Here is a 23,010-nt window from a genome sequence, read left to right as displayed (position 1 = left end):
CAGTTTTGGGGTTTACAATACAAATGCTAAGTGAGTGCCTTTGTCATTACAAAGAAGCTATAGATATTGCTAGTGTAAGGATGATATTAGAAAATAAGTATTGTTTTATTAGTTTAGGGATAAGAAGTAAAGTGACTGCTTGAGAAAAGAATTGGAGTTTGAAGAGCTGAGAGAGCCTGTTAATTTCAGATGTGACAGTTATAACCGTTTTTCTATGTCAATTACTCTCTTGGGCAATTGGGAGTTGGTCTTTGGCAATTGGCAAAGATACACTCTCTGAGACTCTCCCTCATGGTTGGAGGAGGTAACATCTTTGCCCCTCTCTCTGTCTGAGGGACAGATCTGAAAGAGCTCAGTGTTTTCTTTTCCCACCTTGGGAAACTATTGAATATCTTTTGTGGTTTTTATAGATTGTTTAACTCTGAGAAGACCAAAGAAAAACCTGGTCTTTAATAGATTCATAGTCCTAACTTGATTCTTGTTGAGATTCAACCAGCTAGCCTTTGCTATTTTATAATTTGAAGGCAAAGTTAAGATTTATAAGGATAATAGCAGTAGTTTTTATTTAGATAGTATAAATTTGGGTTATCAGATCAGGGAGGCTTAGTGTAGCTTGTGAAACACAGGAGAAGCGGTTCCTTGTGGAACCTAGGAGTTTATTTGGGTGTATTTAGAATCCCTTAGAATTAGAAATCCTTTATTTATCCTTACATATTTCAATAAATATTTTATGTTTATAAGAGTCTCTTTAGTGACCTTGCTCTTGGCCCTGAAGGGAAGTTCACATTTGAGCTTTACTTCATCACTGAGGATACTTTTTGATTACCTTTTTCAAAAGTATCTGAAAGTATCCAAATAGTTTGTGGCGAGTTAAACAGTTTTGAAAAGTTTTGAACCTATATTGGAACAATTTTTATATCTATTTTGTGTAGCTCGCTATTATAATTTTATTTATTTTTATACTAGCCAGCCTTCCTGACTGCAGAGGTGGGGAGGGGTTTGAATTCCACAATATTTGAGCCTCAATTTAATTCAAGGATCCGGAAATCAATCATATGAAATATTAGAAATATATCCACAAGTCTGGTACTTGAGGACTTTGCTCGTTAGTCAGCTTTTTGAATATATCTTTAATACTTTCATGATTCTTTCATACTTGGAACCCTTCAGGAAGTAAGGATTTGCATTGCTTTGGTAAAAAATAAGGCCATCTTTTCATGTGAAGTGGGTGAAGGAGGAGATAGTGACAGAAGGCATATGAGTGATATGAAGATGAAGGAGGGAAAAGAGAGAAGGCACAGTGAACGACCTCAATTTTTTTCTGTAAAATAGAAGGCAAGATTCTTAACTGAGAGGGTAGGGGGTAGAAGGAACCATGGAAGATTTAAAGAGTGATGAAAATGTTTAGAAGAACCATTGTGTAGGGATTGAGATAATGAGATTATAAGGGAGGTAGAGTAGGATTACCTAGCAACATTCAGGACCCATTTGAGTTTGTGTAACAAATTTGTAGTGGACCTGGACAATCTTACCTGGACATAGTGTATATTCTTTGTGATATGCTGCTGTGGTCTCTTTGTTAGTGTTTTGTTTAAAATTTGTACATCAATAGGAAAATTGGTCTATAGTTTTCTTTCTCTGTTTTTACTTTCCCAGGTTCAGGAATCAAAACCATAGTAGTATCATAGAAGGAATTTGGGATTATTCCCTTACCTTTCCCCACTCTCCCAAATAATTTATGTAATGAAGTGGTGCACTTCACAAAGTGAATTCAAACACCCAGAATTCAATTATTGGAACCGTGATTTATTAATAAAAGAACAAATAAAGTATCTACCAGCTGGGACAGCCTTCCCTAGTGGAAGCTGCACTGGTCTGACATTTTGGAACAGTTTATATAGGGTTACAAGATACAAAGTTATTTCCTTTTACATATAAGTTCTTAATCAAACAAAACCTTATCACCGACACAGGAATGTGGGGTCGGAGATGAGGAGACAATCCTCAGATTTATGTGGGGGCTGTTATTTAGGGGCTGTTTATTTTCACATCCATTAAGTCACCTAGCCCTATTTAGCCATATGTTATCTTGCTTCCATCCTGACCTCTTTGATAGTCCTGAAATGCCTTTGTCTTCCTTCCCTTTCTAATTCTCACCCCCAAGCTAAGTAGAGACTGGTCTGCTGTCTGCATAAATAGCTCAACTTCCTGGGGGAGGAAAGCCAGATCTGTTCCCTAAAAAATGTTGGAGGGATTTATTTCAATTTTACTATCCTCCCCTTTTGGGACTACTTCAGTAGTATTGGAATGAGTTGGTTTTTAAAAATATTTTGGTAGAAATCACTTGTAAATCCATCTGGCTTTGGGGATTTTTTTTTTGTTGGTAGCTCAATTATGGCTTATTCAACTACTTTTTCTAAGATATGGTTATTTAAGGTTATATTGCCTCTTCAGGTAATCTGTGCAGTTAATATTTTTGTAAATATTCATCCATTTCACATAGATTTTCAGATTTACTTGTATATGACTGGGTAATAATACCTCCTAATAATTGCTTTAATTTCATTTTCATTGGTGATATAGTCACTCTTTACATTTTTGACACTGGTTAATTTTATTTTCTTTTTAAAAATAAAATTAGCCAATGGTTTATCTTTATTTATAAAAAAACCCCCAGCACCCAGTTTTATTTATTAGAACAATACTTTGTTTTGTTTTGCTTTTAGTTTTATTAAATTATGGTTTTCAGGATTTTTACTTTTGGTATTTAATTGGAGATTTTAAATTTGTTATTTTTCCAGGGTTTTTTTTGTTGCTTCTACTGTTACATGCCAAATTAATTCCCCTTTCTATCTTTTATTGATATGTGTTTAGGGATGTAAAATTTCCTCAAACACTTTTTCAAATACATCCCACAAATTTTTCAGTGTCTTATTTTTGTCATTTTCTTTAGTGAAAAAAAACAACCTTACCTTCTGTCTTAGAATCAATATTATGTATGCTTCTAAGGCAGAAGAGCATTAAGGGTTAAACAGCTTGACTTGCCCAGGGACACACATTTAGGGAGTATCTGAGGTCAGATTTGAACCAAGAACTTCCTCACTCCAGGTCTAGTTCTCTATCTACTCAGTACCTAGTTGCCCTCTTTTAATAAAATTTTTTTTATTAGTTCTATGAGTTGCTCTATTCTTTAGGATTAGACTATTTGTTTTCCAACAAACTTTTAATCTACTCTTTTAACATCTTTTATTGAATATCAATTTTCATTGCGGTCTAGTCTGGAAGAGGTGCATTTAATAATTCTCTTCTACATTTGTTTGTGAGGTTTTTAGGTGCTAATACATAGGCAATTTTTGTGAAGGTACCATGCACAGCTGAGAAAAAAGATATATTCTTTTCTCTTTCCCTTCAGTCTCCAGAGGGCTTGCATATCTAACTTTCTCTAAAATTCGACTCATTTACTTAACTTCTTTCTTATTTATTTTATGTTGTGTTTTTTAGTTCTATTTCTTCCTATAATTCATTTAGCTTTTCCTTTAGGAATTTGTATTCCATGCCATTTGGTAAATATATGTTTAGTATTGATGTTTGTAATGGGAAAAGGATAGAGATAGGATAAGATTTAAGAGAAGTAGAAGGCTGTCTTCAAAGCACACATACTAGAAACTCAAGGGAAAGGATCTTGGTAGGCAGAAAGCAGAGGAGGAACAGTTTGGAAGTGACAACTGCTAGAGAGTAGTGATTTCCTTTTGGAGGTTAGGAGCTTCCTGTCTAGGAATGGTGGAGGAAAGGAGGGCTTTTTGGAGCTCTTTTACCTCAACCTGACTGTGGAGAAGGAGTATACCCCTAATTCATCTTTGGAGGTACTCTATTTAACTGGGAAAGATCTAGAAAAGGATCTGACTATACCTGCTGTGCTTTTCAGAAGGTTTTATCTAAAAAATCCTGTCAGAATGGCTTTGAGGTTTTACCACAGGGGTCAGATTCCCTGGCCAAAGGAGTTCATTCATAACAGTTTTTGGAAACAGCTTTTGGGAAATAAATCTGACCAACTACTAAGGGTCATAGATAGTTAGCTTAGTCAGTTTTGGGGCACCTAAATAGAAACAGGAAGCTATTAAGTTAGCCAGAAGACCAGAAGGCTCCCTCTTGCAAGGGACTTAGAGGATTGTGGGAAGTTAGCTAGATCCCTTATAGTTAGGGACCCCTTGTTCTGATCCTCAGTTTGTATTCCTTCTTAAAATAAAAGAGATACTGGTTTTCATATCAATTGTCTCCAAGGCGTTTGTGCAACTGGCCCAATGAGAGAAAGTGATTCAGTTTCACTCTCACTAACCAGAGGTTGGAATACCCAGCTGAGTATTCAGGGGGATCAACTTTATCTACTACATTTGTGGGTCTCCTCCCCTTATATTCTTTTTTAAATACTAATTCATTGTGTTTTGGTGCTTTTAAGCAAAATATAGTTTCAAGCTTATCTCTTTTAATTAGGTCTGTTTTTATTTTTATTTTTCTGAAATTATGATTATTCCCCCTGCCTTTTTTCCTTTTGCTGAAGCATAATTTTCTACTTTCAGCCTCTTATTTTAACTTTGTGTGTTTTTCAGTTACATTTGTGTTTCTTGTAAACAGCAGATTGTTGGATTCTGGTTTCTAATTCATTCTGCTATCCACTACTTTTTTATGGATGAGTTCATCTAATTCACATTCACAGTTGCTAACTGTACATTTCCCTCCATCCTATTTTCTTCTGTTTGTCCTTTTCTTTTTTCACTCTGTTCCTCCTCAAAAGTCTGTTTTGCATCTAACTACTGCCTCCTTTAATCTGTCCTCCCTGTTAATACCTCTCTCCCCTTTCAGTTGATCCCTTTCCCCTCCTATTTCCCTGTTTTTTAAGATAGATTTTTATTATCAAATAAGTGTGTGTGTGTGTGTGTTGGGGTGGGGGGAGAGTATGTTTATATGTGTCTGTATGACTCCCTTATTTTCCCCTCCATTGTGAAAACTCTTCCTTGACCTACCCTTTTATGTGAGATGATTTTCCCCGTTCTTTCTCTCACTTCCTCCTCGTAATACTGGCTTATTTTCATTCTCTATTTTCCAGGTCAGTTGTGCAATACCTTAAATTTTTTAAGCAAAAAGAATTTTCATTTTAACATTTATTTTTGCTTCATGTAGTTATTAGCTTCTATTTATTTTAATTTTGAGCAAATAATTTTCTTGAGTGACATTTTCTATATCTTTTGCCAACCTTTCCATTTCCCTTTCCTATTCTTTACTCCACAGAGTTTTAATTTCTCTTCCCTTTTTTCCTTTACCACTCTCACTTAATTTTTTCTTTTCTTTTCTTTTAGTTTTTATGATTTGAAAATTTTTATTTAATTAATTAATTTTGAATATATATATATATACATACACACATATACATACATACATACATATATATATATATATGTATATATATATATATATTAACCCTTACCTTCTGTCTTAGAACTTCTAAGGCAGAAGAGTGGTAAGGGCTAGGCAATGGGGGTCAAATGACTTGCCCAGAGTTACAGAGACTAGGCAGTCTCTGAGGCCAAATTTGAACCTAGGACCTCCTGTCTCTAGGCCTGGTTCTCTAGCCACTGAGCAACCCAGCTGCCCCCCTTTTTTTAATAGAATATTTTTCCATGCTTACATGATTCATGTTCTTTCTCTTCCCTCCTTCTACCCCCCTCCCATAGCCAACAAGCAATTCCACTGGGTTTTACATGTGTCATTGATCAGGACCCATTTCCATGTTATTAATATTTGCATTAGGGTTATTACTTAGAGCCTATATCTACATCAACCCATCTCATTTAATTTCAAAGATAATTTTTAGCTCTTTTTTTCCCCTTTTAAATTCTTTATCTCTTTCAGGAACATTAGTCTTATGCTCAAACTGCATCTTTCTTTGCAACTTTGCTTTTATAAATGTTTTAGAATAATTTTCCTGAATTTGTCTTAAGCTTCAGTATTGTTATAATAGCTCCTTTTTATTTGCCTATTTTTAGAATGTCATTTCTTAATTATGGGCTTTTATATTAATGGTGTTCTCTGCATACTCCTAGGATGAATATCTAGGGTGATCCTCTTTCTTCTTGAGTCTTTTTGATGCATTGTTTGGATATTGAGTGTTGCATTATTCCAGAATCTCAGGGACAACTCAGACTTGGAACCTGCAAACTCAGTGCTCCCAATGTGATATGATACAAGGTGAAAGCTTTTAGTCTAAGCTCTTTTATGTTTCTGATTCAGGTTTATGTCTGAGAAAGATGTTTTTTGGCTTATGTTTGGAAGTTTCAGTAGACAGTCCTACTGCCTTCATCTACTGTTAGCTCTTCAGGATACTTAGCGGGTTTAGAATGACCGAATTGAAAGCTCTCCTTTGGTCTGGTATTTGTGCCCTGGTTATTTTACAACCTGGACTAGAAGCATAAATTGAGTCTGGACTCTCTGTTCTTTGGATCAGAGTCATATAGTATAAGGGTTAAAATAAATAAGTTGGACTAAATATATAAAAATGTGGTTGCCGAAATTATATTACTCAAGTCAGGATGACTTTTTTATGGTAGTTTATTTACAAAAGGAGAAAGAGTGAAAGTAAGGAAATAAGAGAGAGAGAGTAGATAATTACTCCAGCCAGGTCTGAACCAGGCAGGACTTGAGAGGCCCCAGCAAATGGGACCCAGAGGTAAATTAAACATGGGTTCTAGCCACGAGGCCTCCTCTAAGGCGAGGGGCCTCTCTGGAGGCTAGTATCTCCAGAAAAGCCAGGAGAAAGAGTCAACCTTTCCACTCACCCACATGGTGGTTCTAAAGGAAAATCCAAGGGCAGTCTGAGGTTCCAAGCCAGGTCAAGTTCAAAGGTGAAAGAGCTAGTTACAGGAAGTTTCTCCCACTTTTAAAGACCATTCCTTTTGTCACTTTCTGTGCCTTCCTTCCACTTTACGTGGACTAATTGCAGCTATAGTTTTTCTAAGGACTGCCTGGGGGGGCAGTCAGTTGATTTTGATTTGTCACCTATTATAGCACACGTGGGTCACAGACCTCGCCATACTTAAGAATAAGTGGTGTGTATATGCTTCTGGTCATTAAGTCAAAAAATGGGAGAGGGGAGAGTTAATCCCATCTTCACACTAGCTAGTGTTTGCTTCTGAATTTATTCCTCCTTCAGTACACATCTAGGACCCACTAATATTTCTCTGCATAACTCACAGAAAATTGGGGTAAAGTTATTTACCCAGAATAATTTAGAAGCATCAGGGATCAAGTGAACCAGGATGGAAGTGAAGTACAAAGCAGCATGCCAAGGCAGGCCCCACTGCAGCAACAGGCCTTGGGCATAGCGTAATCAGCAGTATGTTATAGTAGGATCTGGGGTGAGGAAAGAACAAGAGGAAAACATAAATAAATTCTGATTTATTGTTTGGGAAGGATAGGAAGGAATAAGGGTTTAGGAATAAACTTATTCTTATACTTAATTTAAAAGATTATAACTAACTAAAATATATTACTAAGCTAAAACATTAACTTCCCAAATATCCCAATCTCACACCAGGAATCCAAATCAAATAGGTCCAGGATCTCAAGTTGGTAGATGTCTAAGTAGGTCCAAAGATCTTTTTGCTGATGCTGCTAGTAGCCAGATTCAGAAAACCTCCTTTCTCTGTTGATCACAGGGAAAATCCTCTTCAAGCCTTAGGTTCTTCTAGGAGCGCAGACTCTGAAAAGAAGCAACTGTTGGGCATAGAATTTTGCCAGATTCCAAGGCTCAGGCTCCCATGTGACCCTTGGTCACATGCTACTGTCAATTATTCCCCAAGGTTTGCATTTCTTAGTTTTTGATTGCAAACCTTTTGATCCTTTATCACAATCAAAAGCTTCCAGAGCTCTCAGCCAGAGACATTGGGTGGTTTGGACAATTGTCCAGAAGGAGATTATTTGGGTTCCTTTGCTGGTTCTGGATGCACATTGTCCATATGCAGATTCAGGTAACAGTCTTGGGACCTGGTCTCAGAGGAGGAAGAACACTAGCAAATAGGGGAACAGGGGACTCTGGTCACAGTTCTATGACAGAAAAGAGTGCTTGTGATTACTCACAAATCATAGCACATTCTAGGAGAGTATTAAACACATCTTTCCTTATATCATACAACCTTGGAAGAACTGAATGACAGTTCCCCAGAGCCAACTTTGAAGGCAGCAGCACAAAGAATCTGAATCTTGGAGTAGTGCTCATTTCACCACAGTAATGCTTACCATTATGTTACAAGGTTTTTTTTAGCTATATACCTTTAGGAGTGGGTGCAATACTGCTAGTATATCTGGTGAAGATGATACTCTTATTCATCTTCAACCAATAGAAAGGGATGATATTGAGACAAATAAGATTTAACAAACTGATCTTAAAAGTGAATTACCTGGAGTCATAATACAGAAATATGAGGCAGAGAAAAAGGCTATGGGAGAACAAGAGGGCACAACTAAATTACAGAGAGAAACTGCTGCATTAGAGAACAATGTGGCCACTTTATTCCCTTTACGTGAGGTACCTATAATGACCCCTGACCATGAATTATTTAACATCAGACAGCATAAGGGCTTTATACAGTATGACATCAATAGTTTAAAGAAGGAAACCCCACCCTTCGAGGAAGAACCAATGACAGCAATAAAGACATTCCTTTTGGATGAATTAGCCACAAAATGGGGAAAAAAAAAGGTTTTCAATGAAACCATTGGAAATTATTAAATCCCCAACTGGCCTCAAATGAATCCTGGTTGGGAAATTCTTCTCTTGGGTACCATCAATTTTTTAAGGCCAGGGAAGTGGTGCTCCTGACAATGAAAGACTGCTCCCAAAGACTGGGTACATGAACAAAATTTGAGCATGTCAGGCAGGAAAGTGACAAGACATCCTCTGTTTTCATGGACAAGTTAATTGACCTGGGAGAACATTGGATTGGGTTGGCGTTATTCAAGGAAAGATATATAAGGCAGTTAAGAAGACAATTTGTTAGGAATGTCTGCCCTTTAGTACACAATTATTTTAGGAGCCAGTGTCCAGATTGGGATCAGATGGAACTGGATGAATTGAGGAGAATTGGTTCTTATATATACCAAAGTGACAAAGATAGAAGGGACAAATTAAATAATTGAGGATTGGAGAAAGGAAATAAAAGACCTTAAGTAACAGTTAAGCAAAACTGGAAACCAAGACAAGACTGTAGCAGTAGTAAAGGAGTGGCTCCAGATATGGAAACAATGCAAACCTATATAAAGAATGGTGCCAGACCTAAATACTCTCAAATGGCTAGTGGCAGCCCCCAAAAATATGTTTCTCAAAAGGGAGCACAGGGGAGCAGTGCTCAGTTATGAAGATTTTCTAAGGGGAGTAGAACGGAATTGATTGTAAATGGGAAAATTTGGACTATGGAGAAATTAAAAAAAGTAATGTAGAGAGTGAAGGACAGGAAGAAGAGTATAGTTTTCCTGATCCTGAAGTTCTAACACCTTTTATTCCAGTCCACTCTTCAAGGAAGAGTACTGAACCTCATGTTACCCTTAAAGTTGAATATAGTTTGTACAATGTATGCTTGACACTGGGGCTTCTAAGTCTGTACTAAAGAGATCACCTGACAGAGTGTGATACTGTGCCTTCACTGCAGGTTGTATGAACTTCAGGAACACCCCTAGAAGTTAAAAAGTTTCCACCTAGGATGGAATCCCTAGGTCCCCTAAGTGTAGAACATTCATTTTTATTAATGCCTAGCTCCCCAATGAATCTTGTGGGGAGGGACCTGTTGCATAAACTAAGGGCAACAATTGTGTGTATGCCAACTGGTGACATTTCTCTAGAATTACCTAAAGAATATTTAGATTTATTCCCAGTACTATTTTTAGATAGAGAAAGAAGGGAACCATATATATGAAATTCCTGCAGATAGTCCTGAAGGTTTATGGGCAATATGTTCAACAGATGTGGGGTTGTTAAAATCAGAAGAACTTGTTAAGATTACCACCCCCCTCTATCCCACAGTATCCATTAAGTAGAGGAAATAACACCAATGATAGAGTCCCTCATATAGCAAAAGAGTATAGTGCCATGTCAATCTGAGTATATAACATACTCATTGCCAATGAAAAAGCCCAAGTTGTGTGCAAATGAGAAAGTTGTGTATCACTTTGTGCAGGATCTCAGAGCAATGAATAACTATGTTGTTAAAAGACATCCTCTTGTTCTAAGTCCTGCAACAATTATTTCAGCAGTTCCCAGCCATGCAAAATATTTCACACTTATAGATTTGTGCTCTGCATTTTTTTTCAATTCCCATTCATGAAGACTCAAAAAAGATATTTGCATTCACATGAAAAGGCACACATTTCACATGACATTGCTTGTCTCAAGGTTACGCAAAAACCTAACAATCTTCTCCAAAATTTTAACAGAGGACCTTTCCACCATTCATTTTAGGGAGAACAGATTGATCCATTTTGTGCATGGTCTGCTTCTGGCTTCCCCAATAGAAAAGGTATGTCAAAGAGACAGCAAACACCTGTTGATTGAATTGTATAAAAAGGGACACAAGATCTCAAAGTCCATTCAATTGTGTATACCCAGGGAATATCTGGGGTTTGTGTTATCAGAGGAGTCCAAATATATATCACAAAAAAGGATTGCTGACATACAAAAACTTAGTGTTCTAAAGACCAAGAAGAAGCTTAGGGCAATACTGGGTACCACGGGATTTTGTAGGCAGTTGATTCCAGGTATGGGGAAATTACAAAGCCTAGTAACACAACTAACAAGGGATATTGTGAAAGTGCCACTAAAGTTAACAACTGAACACTTACAAGTAGTCACAAAGTTAAAAGAAACTATTCTGTCAGCATCTGCACAAGGAATTCCTGACTACACAAAACCATTTGTTCTCCATATCCACAAAAGGAGAGGTGTAGCTTCTGGTATGGTCACCCAGGCTTTGGGTCCATTACAAAGATCTATAGCTTATTATTCAGCCCAACTGGATCCCATTGCTGCAGGAGCATCCCCATATCTCCCCCGGTATGTTGGCAACAGCCTTGATAGTGATGAAAGCAGCAGATCTTGTGTTAGGATATCCTTTGATGGTTATGTGCCCACATGAAGTTGAAGCATTAATGTTAAGACGCAGAACCCAAGCCCTTTCAGACCAGCAGTTAAGAAGGTATGAGGGCACTTTGTTAAGGAATGACAATATCACACTCAAAAGTTACAACAACTTAAATCCTGTAACTTCGTTATATTACTTGCCAACACAAATGGAACCATTACATGACTGTGAGGAAGTGGTTTAGCTAGCAGAAAGCCCTTGAGAACATTTCTCTGATATACCTCTGGACAACCCTGATTTGATCCTGTTTATTGATGGCTCATCCTATATGAGAGAAGGATTAAGATACACTAGAGCAGCAGTAATAACTGAGTTTGAGAGTGTGTAGTTTGCCTCACTGCCTAGAAATTTGAGTGCCCAAGCAGCAGAAGTAATTGCTTTAAAACAAGCTTGGGAAATATCAAAGGACAAAGCTGCAAAAATATACACCGACTCAAAGTATGCATTTGGCATTTGCCATACAATTGATTTCTTATGTCTACAGCATGGGTTCTTAACATCATCTGGAAGGACAATTGCAAATGCAGAAATAATCCATGAACTGTTGCAAGCTCTACAGCTTCTAAAACAACTGGCTACCGTCCATTGTAAGGCCCACACTCACAATGCTGATTTTGTAGCAAGGGGAACCATAGAGCAGATGTCACAGCTAAATTTGCTGCAGAACAAGGTCCTGAACTCATACTAAGCCTCTCTATAATTAATAAAAAAAGATTTAGAAAAAAGCACACATAGAGAAAGAGGTACAGAAGTGGAAACAAAATTTTAAAGCCCAACAACACAATCTTACATGGATCTCCTCAGTAAGAAAGCTGATTCTCCCAAGAACATTCTACACTCATATCTGCCAAGCAATACATACAAAATGTCACTTTCATACATAAGCAATAGTGGATACAGTAAAGAGAATGTGGGTTGCACCTGGTATTAACAACATTGCTTCAAGTTTGCTCATCTTGTTTAGTTTGTCAGCAACATAACCAATAAAAAGCCTTTGGGGGATGGCCATTAGCTAATTCACCCTTTGAATACCTGCAGATAGATTACATAAACATGGCAAAAGCAGGAATTATAAATACTGCTTAGTAATTGTGGATCAGTTAACACAATGGTCAGAAATTTTTCTGTCCTATAAAAACACAGCAAATTTTGTAACAAAGGTATTGTTAAGAGAGATCATACCTAAGTTTGGTATACCAGGAAGGACAGATTCAGATAGAGGTGCACATTTTACAGAATCAGTATTAAAACAAATCTATGTAAATATGGGAATAACATCTAAGTTTCATGTACCCTACCATCCTCAGAGTTTTCTGGCCAGGTTGAAAGAATGAACTGGGAAATTGTTGATGATAGGAAAACTGTGCACAGAAACTCATCTAAAATGGCCTGATACTACTAGCTCTGTTTTATTTAAGAACAAGACCCAGAGGTGAATTACACATTTCACCTAATGAAATGCTGTGTGAATACTCTCCTATAAAGGCAAAAACATTCACTCCTGTGTATACTTCCATGGTGGGACGAGATAGAAATATAGCAGAGTATTTAAGGGAACTACAAAACAGGATCAAAGAATTATAAGAAATGGGAGTATTAGTACAAACAAGCCCAATAGATTACACATTATACAACATACGTCTGGGTGCTACTGTGTATCTAAAGAACTTTAGTAGAACTACATCCACAGAATCAGTATGGGTAGCACCCTATGAAGTTTTACTAACAATACTCACTGCTATAAAAGTTGCTGAGAAAGATTCATGGCTGAACTTTTAATATATTAGATGATTCTCATGTTCATTGCCTCCCTCCTGAACTATTAATGCTTAAATAAAAAATCTCTGACTTTCAAAGCTGTTTGTATAACCTAACCCCTTCCTACTTTTTCATTTTTCTCATAAGTCATTCCCCATCATACACTCTATGATCCAATAATACTGGCTTCCTTGCTATTTCTTGAATGAAATACTTGCCCCTACCCACCCACCCAATTGAATATTTTCATGCTTATAAATGCTCTCCATCCCCATCTCTGCCTTCTACCTTCCACCTGGCATTTTTTAGATTTTTGCTAAAATTCCACATTTTATTAGAAGCCTTTCTTGCTCTGTTGTCTTTAATTTATCCTGTGTCTCTCTATTTGTAAATAGCTATTTACTTGTTGTCTTGCCTAAGAGACTATGAGCTCTTGAGCACCAGGCCTGTTTGTTTTCACTTTTCTTTGCATCTGTATAAATGGAGATTTTGAGCCTTTGGACTTCATCAATTAGTATTTCCCAAAATTCCCTCCTTCATCCCTGCATTTTATGTGATTGTATTTAAGTGGCTGTAATTCCTCCCTCTTCCTCTCTTGGACCTGTGACCAGGCTGAAGTCAGGCAGTTCTTTTGTTTTAGTTATTATTAATAAAACTTTATAAAATATAATATTTAGTTATTGAATATTAATTTAAAAACCCACATATCCTTAGCACTTAGGCAATATTTGGCACTAGTGAGTACTTAATAAATGCTAGTTGAAATGAAATGATTCTTTAGCTGGGATTGTTATACAGCCAGCCTAGGCTTCAGTTTGCCCCTCTGTGGAACCACAGTCAACTTCAGATTCGTTGGGATCATATAGTCTGTAGAAAAGCATTTATGAAATTATGCCTTCTCTAAGTCAAACACATTGGATTCAAAGAAAGGTAAAAAATATACTCCTTGCCTTTAAGGAGCTCACATTCTAATGAGGACCCAACTTGTAAATAACTAGGCATGTAAAATATTCATTTATATTACATACAATAACTAACATGTGTAAAATGTATGTTGTATAAATGTAATAGCCATGTGTGTAAGTGGGCATGAACTAATATGTAGATATATACATTTATGTGTACATATGCATATACATAAATATTTACACACAGACACTTCTCATTTTATTGCACTTTGTAGATATAGTGTTTTTTTTTTAGCAAATTGGGGGTTTATGGCAACTTTGTGTTGAGCAAGTCTATCAGTGCCATTTTTCCAACAACATGTATTCACATCATATCTCTGTCACATTTTGGTAATTCTTACAGTGTTTCAAACTTTTTCATTATTATATCTGTTATGATGGTCTGTGATCAGTGATTTTTGATGTTACTGTTCGAATTGTTTTTGGGCACTTGCATATATACACATATATGTGTGTATGTGTATATGGGTGTGTATGTGTATATATATATATATATATATATATATATATATATATATATAGAGAGAGAGAGAGAGAGAGAGAGAGAGAGAATTAGATGAAAGGTAATCTCATTAGCCAACACTCCTGCAGAAATTAGAATTTGAACTGAATATTGGAAAAAACTAAGGATATTAAGAGGCAGATGTGAGGATGGAGAACATCCCATACCTGGGGGACAGCCAGGACAAAGGGAAAAAATAGGATGATCTGTGCAAGTAGGACAATGTAGCTGAATAGTAGACTATTTAGAGGAGCATTAAGCATAAAATGACCTGGGAAAGGAATTGTACCTTTCAGTGCTAAATAAAGCACTTTTTATTTGGTCCTTGAGGTAATAGAGAATCATTGGAATTTATTGAATTGAGGTGAGGAGAGAGCTGACAAGACCATTCCTGTGCTATAGGAATAACTTTTTGGCAGCTATGTGGAAGATGAATTATAGAGGGGGCATGAGACCAGGAGACCAATTAGAAGACAATTGTAATAGTATAGATGAGAAGTTATAAGGGTTATTAAGACTAGGTACCAAACAGGCCAATGACTATTGGTTAAATAGCTTTTTTGGTCTATTTTGGAAATGAGTCCTAATACTTTTTCTGGAAGCCAAAGTCATAACAAATTCATTTTTTTTCCTTACCTTCCATCTTGGAATCAATACTGTGTATTGGCTCCAGGGCAGAAGAGTGGTAAGGGCTAGGCAATGGGGGTCAAGTGACTTGCTCAAGGTCACACAGCTGGGAAGTGTCTGAGACCAGATTTGAACCTAGGACCTCCCATCTCTAGGTCTGGCTCTCAATCCACTGAGCTACCCAGCTGCCCCCGAAATTTGTTTGAACAGTAACCTTTGACCAGTTTGTTGAGCTACTTCCTAACTCATACTTCATTAGTCAGTTATCTTTATTAGAGGAATTCCAGTTAGCGGAATAAATCCCTGATGACAAATCCCAGATAGTTAAGAAAGAGAAAAAGAGTTGCCTAGATGAGGTTTCTTTGTTTATGAGATTGCTTTTAATGTTTTTTTTTTTTAAATCCTTACCTTCTTTTTTAAAATTGATACTATCATTTCCAAGGCAGAAAGAACAGTAAGTCTAGGCCATTAGGGTTAAGTGACTTGCCCAGGATCATGCAACTTGGAAGTGTCTGAGGCCAATTTTGAACCAAGATTCTCCTATCTCCAGGCCTGGCTCTATCCACTGAGCTACCATAGCTTCCCCTGCTTTTAATGTTAATACCAAAACATTAATAGAATATATGATTTGAGTATTGAGACTTGTAAACTTATTTAGCTAAGGTATTTATTACATAAGGGTTAAGATAGTTTAGTGGAGGAAGGTGCTGCTTCTAGGTCAAGTGGTCATAGAAGACTTCTGTAGATGCCAATTGATATATAATTCTTGAATAATAAAACTGAATGAGAACAAGTGAGATGGCATTTCAAATAACAGAACAGGGTAAGTTCAATTATAATTGAATTGCCTATCAATTTTTTAATTTAATAAATGTAGCTTAGACTATTTAAATCTATTAAAGGTATCTTATACCACCTAATGTACTTTATATTGATCAAATTAGATTTCCTTCTAATAAATTACATGTAATATTTTGTGAAATTCATTAGTTTTTTAATATTTAAAATCCCCTATGGAAAGTAAAAATATTTAATTTGCTGTATCATAACATATAATGTCTTAATGAATCCAAAGCAGCTTGAAGTTGCTATTTCATTAATCTTCATTTAACTTATTTGCTTAAGAAAGGAAATAGTAGAATAGTTCTTAACTCATTTTAGCTAAGTCCAAACCCAAAAGGCTGAATCTTTGGTCTCTATTTACACAAGGGAAAGTATAGGATAGTGACTAGAGAGAGACCAGCTTTGAGTCAAGATTCCTTGATCCAAGGCTTAACTTTGATATTTATTGATTGTTGTGATATTGAAATCACTTTAAAAGACTGATATATATATATATATATGTATATATATATATATATATATATATATATATATATATATATAAATTTAAGGTCACCAAGGAATTCAGCTATGTAATTCCTAAATGAAACACTCAAGTCAGCTACCAACTTTTTTTTTATGGTGTTTTAATTACAAACAGGAGGAAGAAAGTATTAGAGGGAGAGGGAGAGAGAGGGAATGGAGAGAGAAGGAAAGAGGGCTTAAATACCCACTCTGCTCAGGCTAAGCCAAAGCGGGCCCAAGGCCCTAGGTAGCCAAGGCAAGGAAAGAGATCAGTCCCTATCACTCATGTGACCAAACTGGAGAAAACAGTCCGTGGGCTCCTCCAACTCCAAGCACCAGTCTCCAACTGCCTTTCACCTTCCTCCCAGGAAGTCATGAGAAATCCCGAGGCTGTCCTCTACCTTACTTCCTGCGTCTCACATGTGCCAATGGTGGCTCTAGCTTGACCTAGGACTGCCCAGAGGTCTGTCCTTTTTTGCACATGTCTGTTGAAGGCCATATTCTCAAATAATTGAATCTTGAGTTTTGCTGCAGCCCTTCCTAATCTTGTTACCCTGAGTAGGGTAGAAATTGAAGTTTCCAAGACCTGATTCTGTTACTCCAGGTATCTCTATTGTTATTGATCAGGAAATAGCTAAATCCTATCTTCTAAAGAATGGTCTGAATAGGGTTGAGTAGTTTTGAAATTCATACTGTGTGACCACAAGCAAGTCACTAAACCCTTAATAACAGCTAAGGCAACTCCTTAAGACTATAAGTTTCTGAAGACTTGCTGAACTACATTAATGAATTAATTTCATTTTTATTTGGAATATTTTTCAAATGACAAGGGGAATTGATCAGTTTTTTTATGCTGCTCTCTATTTCCCCATACAATTTAGCAGCTAATACTATCTAAATGAGAGATATGAGAAGTCTGAGGCCACAAGGTAGGAAAAGGAAGCCCACAAACAAAATTAATATAGCCTAATAATATTTATTGAAGAACATTCTCTATGTAGGTGGGAGAAGACCTAGGAAAGCTTGATGCATAGATGCAGCAGCCTTTTCTAGTTTTTGTATTGGGTTAAGGCTCAACCAGCTCTCTGTGTAGTATTTTCAGATCAGTTCATGGAGATGAAAGAACCCTACCAAGCTTATGAGAACAGCAACATCAAAGATAGCTTCCCATTCTTCCCCTCTTTCCTCATAGGAAACATCCCACCTCTCATGTGTGTAGTAGTAGTCTCTCGGTAACCGAGGATGACGATTGTCTTTGTGTGCTTTCATCTGTGATGTAGATGAGTGTGCACAAAAACACTTGTGCGTGAAGGAGATTTAAGTGGAAAAGTCGATGCACAGAGACAGTCCCACTCTCTCGGCGTTGGAAGCCTGGGTCCAGTGGCACGAAAAGTTGTTACACCTGTAGACTTCTTCAATTGCATTGGATGGCTGTGTTGTCTTTTGTGCTCCAACATGCCCTAAGCACTCCACAGTGCTTTGCTGTGTCGCCCTCTCAGCCGTTGAACCTTCTTATTGGTTTCTTCCATCTGTTCGGCCGAAGCAATCTTCACATGCTGGGTGAGCAAAGCCCTAGTTCACCAGGTGTCTATGACCTGATGGCTACCCTCACAAGGTTTAGCGGGCCTGTCGAAGCCGTTGCCTGGGGTGTGGCCACTGCCGCATGCTAGCAGCTACTGGGAGCCACAAATGAGAGCTGGGTGTCAGGTGAGGGTCAGAGGTTGGAGAGTTGCCCTAGGAGGGCATGACAAGCCCTCCATACCAGAGATACTACCCCTCCCTGAACACCCCATTACACCCCTTGTTAGGGTAACAAGGAGTTAAATGTTAACTTCATTTCTCATATATATGCTCTGCATTCTTTCAGCATAATAATTGGTGTAGGGCAAAGGAGGGACGAAAGGAAATGGGAGGAGTCCAACATCTCATAGCTGACAGAAAATTTATTTGACCTTTTTCATAGAAAAAAGAGATTGCCCTTAAAGTGTTTGCGGAATTTCTGAGGAATTTTCCCAGAGATCAGAACCCTCTTTGACATGTGTATAAATGGAGATTTTGAACCTTAGACTTAATTCCCCAAAAGTCCTTAGTATTTCCCCAAATTCCCAATTATCTCTCCTATGTCCCCATGTTGGCAAGATCATGTTATTGGTATTTAAGTGAATGCAGGCTCCTTCCACGCCCCCTTTGACCTGCAACTGGGCTGAATTCAGGCAGTTCTTTTGCTTTTGTTATTAATAATAAAACTTTATAAAATATAACATTTAGTTATTGATTATTAATTTTAAAGCTCACATTTTGGCTTACGACAAAGTGATTACGAATTCTCAAAAATTTTGAGCGGATAGTCTTAAAGTAAAGATATTAAGTTTGTCTGGTGGCCGCCCACCAGGAGTGTCTGGTGACCCAGTTTGCCTGCACTCTTGCCCCGCCCTGCTGTCCATCACCTGCTGCCACTGCTGTTGCTCCTGGTTCAGCCTGGGCTTCACAGGCCTGGTTTCCAGCTCTCAACAAATCCTGATCAGACTCAACCTGCCTGCCATTCTTGAGACCTCCCAATCCTTTGATCCCTCCCCTCCCTCCCATGTGGGAGCCTGTGCTAGCTGTTTTTCCATTTAGTGTCTCTCAGGAAAAAATGCTATGGCAAAGCATTCTTGAAACTCTGGAAAAACAGTTTGAGTTGGTAGACCTAAAAAGTGCAGTTTGGATCTGCTAAATTTTTTTCTTGTGACTTTTTATTTTCATTGGAGATTTACCACTTTATTCCCTTCTCCTCAAGAATATGACACAAGCTAGGCTGCTTATGCTACAAGCCAACCTGAAATATTTTGACAAAGTTCTAAAGTCCTAACTGCTCTCAACATGTAGAGTGGAGATTCTGCCCTGTGCTTCTATGAAAAAATTCAAAGCACTTAGAAAAGAACTCTAAATGGATAATAAATACTGGGGGAGGGGAAGGAAACTTTTAAAAAGATCTGGAAGTTTCTTGCTTACTATTTTGAGTTTATTCTCTTTCTATAATAGTGAACAAGTCTATTGGGATTGGTGAAAAGGATTTTGACTGCACTGCCTGCCTGCATCTTCTCATTGGTTTATATTATTGTATTTACTGAATGCTTTAAGGTTTAATTTTTTTTAAGTTCATCTGTTTTAATTTAATCAATATCTTTCTCTTATACTGAATCCTTTTAAACTGTTTTACCTATATTGATCTTTAATTTGTACCTTTACCTTTGCTAAAGAACAAAAATATCATTGTAAGCCCATGAACATCTTGCCCAAATGATTTTCACTACATCTTTCGAAGATGACGTGTTGCCTTTGTGTATTGTCACATAATGATGATGGATGGACTTCATCAAAAGCTATATGCAACCTTTAGAGAATTTAGTAAGCTAAGAATTTAATTGTACTTTTAAGGGGTCTTCAGAAATAATTTTACATAACTAGTGGTTTCTGAATGGAAGGTATTTTATATTTATATTATAAAGAATGTTGTATTAAAGGTAGAGAAACAAAGAAATGTTCCTATTGAAGGTGTTTCTATGTAGCAGGAAACTGAAAAAAGAGCTCCTACAAAACTCTTCATTTTAATTTACTTCCGCCCAAACAATCTGGATTTCTTTATTATGCTCTAGACCGAAATAAGTTTTACTTTGTTTAAAAATATGTTTGCCATGGTTGAAAGATTTGGTACATTCATAAAAATTGTGACAAATATCCATCATTTCATAGGTTTTTTATGCCATCTAGCAACTTATGTGAAATATGATAGTGGGTTTGTTTGATATTATAATTAACTGGGCTATTGTGAATTTTAAGGATTTTGGTACTTTTTCAAATGTGTGCATTATCTACTATGTTACTGTTTTATTCTGAAAATCATTTGTACTCACACATGGCTGACACTGTATGTCATTGTAAGCTATATTTTTTTGATTTTTAAAACTTTTTTATTGTTTTTTCCTTGCATGTGCAATATAGTATCTGAGTTTTATTTTTCTCTTCTTTTTTGTATTTGAAGCACATATCAACAGTATTGAGAAGATTTTTCTTTTAATTATTTTGTGAACTTTGACTTGAATTTGAGCTAAATTTAGAACAAGAGACTACCTCCCAGAATCTAGAAGGTGCCATGAAGGTGCCTGCAGAGACCACATGATGTACCAGAAGATCCAGCATGAACTTTGGGATGTGAATTGAATTATGGGGGGTTGAAATGCCTTTGTTTTGAATGTATACTCTTATGCCAAAGGACACTGCCCCCAAATTGGCTTGTTGTCAACCTAGTAATCACTGGTTTTGTTCTTTTTTGTTCTTCCTTTTATCCACAAATTATTGCATTTTTTAAGTTGATTATGTTTCCATGATCCTTTTAGGGAACCTGATTTCCCAATAGGACCACGGGGGGTACATATAAATGGAGATTTTGAACCTTTGAATTCAAACCCCAGAAGTCCTTAGTATTTCCCCAAATTCCCTATAATCTCTCCTATGTCCCCACGTTGGCAAGATCACATTATTGGTATTTAAGTGGATTTATGCTCCTCCCACACCCTCTTTGACCTGCAACCAGGCTGAATTCAGGCAGTTCTTTTGCTTTAATTGTTAATAATAAAACTTTATAAAATATAATATTTAGTTGTTGATTATTAATTTTAAAACCCACACATGATGGCTATTTTCTCATTGTGAATTTGGATAATTGACTTCATGGCAATACAGAACAAAGGTACCAATTAAGTTTTTTCATGACTTGAATATGGACACTTCTTAACTCTCTTAAATCAGTATCTAGGCTTGAAAGCATGCTATCTAAACAGGCGTAGTGAACAGCTTAACTTTCACTTTCACTTGAGACTTATTGGGTACATGACCCATGAAATGAATTGGCAGTCAAGGTCAGGAGGCTAGAATAGAATCTTGAATAATCAAAAAAGGAATTTCCCTATTTGTGATTTGATGCAGTCTCACATATGGTTGTTAAGAGTTTGCATTACTTATGATAAAGCTTACTTGTTTCCTTTGAAAATCTCTTGTTTCCTTTCTGTCATAAGTAATGATAATTTCAGTAATAGTGCTTACTATGTGCCAGGCATTGTACTAGTTTAATATGCATTTTACATTTATTATCTCATTTGGTCTTCACAATAGCTTTGGGAGGGAGGTGCTATTATTATCCCCATATTATAGATGAGGAAACCAAGGCAAAGAGAAGTTAAATGGTTTGCCCAGGAATACACAGCTAATAAGTGTCTGAGGCTGAATTTTTATTTGTTTTGTTGTTCTTTTCTGTTCTTATAAATTTACTTGAAACATTGTATTTGTGAAACAATCATTGATGTCAATAACAGCTATCTAGGATTTCTGCTTGATATCTTGCTTTTGCTTCTGCCCTTTGGATGTATGAGAATTATGGTTTAGGTCCATGATGGTGAATTTATAACATGTGTGTCAGCACTGACATGTGTAGTCATTTTTAATGACATGGGCCTGCATGTGTGATATGGAAATCACTTTAAAAGACTGATATATATTAATTTAAGGTCTCCAAGGAATTCAGCTATGTAATTCCTAAATGAAAACTCAAGTCAGCAGTCAACCTTTTATGGAGTTTTTTTTAATTACTTACAGGAGGAAGAAAGGTATGAGAGAGAGAGAGAGAGAGAGAAAGGGGAGAGAAGGGAATAGGGCTTAAATACCCACTCTGCTTAGGCTGGGCCAAAGGCCCAAGGCCTTGGATAGCCGAGGCAAAGAAAAGAGATCAGTCCCTATCACTCACATGACCAAAATGGAGAAACAGTCTGAGGGCCTCCACTCCAAGCACCAGGCAGCAACTAACACGCTCTCCTCCACCCAGGAAGTCCCAGCACTCCTGAGCTCTCCTCTACCTCACTTCCTGTGTCTCCCCGGTGCCAATGGTGGCTCTAGCTTAACCCAGGACCGCCCAGAGGTCTGTCCCCTTTGCATATGTCTGTTGAAGGCCATATTCTCAAATAATTAAATCTTGAGCTTTGCTGCAGCCCTTTCTAAATCCTGTTACCTTGAGTAGGGTGGAGATCGTAGTTTCCAAGACCTGATTCTGTCATTCTAAGTATCTCTATTGTTATTGATCAGGATCAGGAAATAGCCAAATCCCATCCTCTAAAGAATGGTTTGAACAGGTTTGAGTAGTTTTGAAATTCACACATGCCAAGAAGGATGTTTTTTTCTCGAATTGACACACCATCTGAGTTATGCTCTGTTTCTTGGCGAATTTTAATACACCAGGCTCAAAAGGTTGCCCATCACTGGTTTAGGTGATTTATTTCAGTTTCTTTTAAACCAAAGTCATGCGAATTGGGCAAAATTTATAGGTTAATACTTCTTAGTCATTTTACCATTTTTTATGTTATATAGTTTAGAAAGACAAGCTTTCCTTTATGAAGTTTGAGAATGCTTTTGGACTGTCAAGATATTTAAGCCAGAAGATAAAATTGAGTTCTGCCTTAGAATTATGGATATGTGTGTGTGTATATATATATATATATATATATATGTATAATGTGCATATATATATATAATTTTTATATTACCTGATTTTCTTTCTGCATTCCTTTCTCCCCATTCCTTCTTTTTGAGAGCC

General features: G+C 36.9%; 1 protein-coding gene across 12 annotated transcripts in view; it reads left to right on the top strand.

The window, feature by feature from the left end:
• Nucleotides 1–23,010, top strand: part of TBCE (tubulin folding cofactor E) — a 142,605-nt gene that overhangs the window by 32,032 nt on the left and 87,563 nt on the right. The gene's annotated exons all lie outside the window — the stretch shown is intronic.

The sequence above is a fragment of the Monodelphis domestica genome, chromosome 2 (assembly GCF_027887165.1).
Source record: "Monodelphis domestica isolate mMonDom1 chromosome 2, mMonDom1.pri, whole genome shotgun sequence".
NCBI classification, from domain to species: Eukaryota; Metazoa; Chordata; class Mammalia; order Didelphimorphia; family Didelphidae; genus Monodelphis; species Monodelphis domestica.
The sequence above is the reverse complement of the archived record's forward strand: the minus strand, read 5'-3'. Positions and strand labels throughout refer to the sequence as shown.